The following is a 483-nucleotide window of genomic DNA, read 5'->3' on the forward strand; positions in this document are numbered from 1 at the left end:
GGGGCCCTGCGCACAGGCTCCCCCTGCTGGCCCCTCCGACACGGGTAGGTGGGGGCCTTGGGCCGAACTTGGGACGTGGTGGGCGGGAACGCCTTCTCCCAGCTCCTAGAACGTTCTAGAAAGCCTTCCCCTCCCACAGGCAGAGCACAGCGACATCTGAGGTTTGGCCACAAGTTAGAAGTGGCTTTTAAAAGAGAATGACACAAAATGAAATAAAATAATACATCAAATTCAGTTAAAATAAAAAAGAAGTGGCTTTTAGGACAGCCTGGGGCCATGGAGGGCAGCCGCCTGTCCAGTTTCCCAGGGCCCAAGCCCAGCCGGTGCGCCTCAGGGGGCACTCTGACTGGCTGAGCCAATGGTCCCCTAGCCCATGATTGGCTGAGCCCAGCGCACGCTGCCCAGGCCTAGCCAATGCCGTGTGAGAGGCTGGCTGCGGGGATTCTGGGGGAGGTTCCTCAGGGGAGGAGGCGGCCTCCCTCT

At 59.6% G+C, this 483-nt stretch overlaps 1 long non-coding RNA gene across 1 annotated transcript in view; it reads right to left on the minus strand.

Annotated features, from left to right (window-relative positions):
* Positions 1–483, minus strand: part of LOC107182824 — a 20,964-nt gene that overhangs the window by 4,827 nt on the left and 15,654 nt on the right. The window lies entirely within an intron of this gene.

Source organism: Myotis davidii, unplaced genomic scaffold (assembly GCF_000327345.1).
Source record: "Myotis davidii unplaced genomic scaffold, ASM32734v1 scaffold2798, whole genome shotgun sequence".
Classification (NCBI taxonomy): Eukaryota; Metazoa; Chordata; class Mammalia; order Chiroptera; family Vespertilionidae; genus Myotis; species Myotis davidii.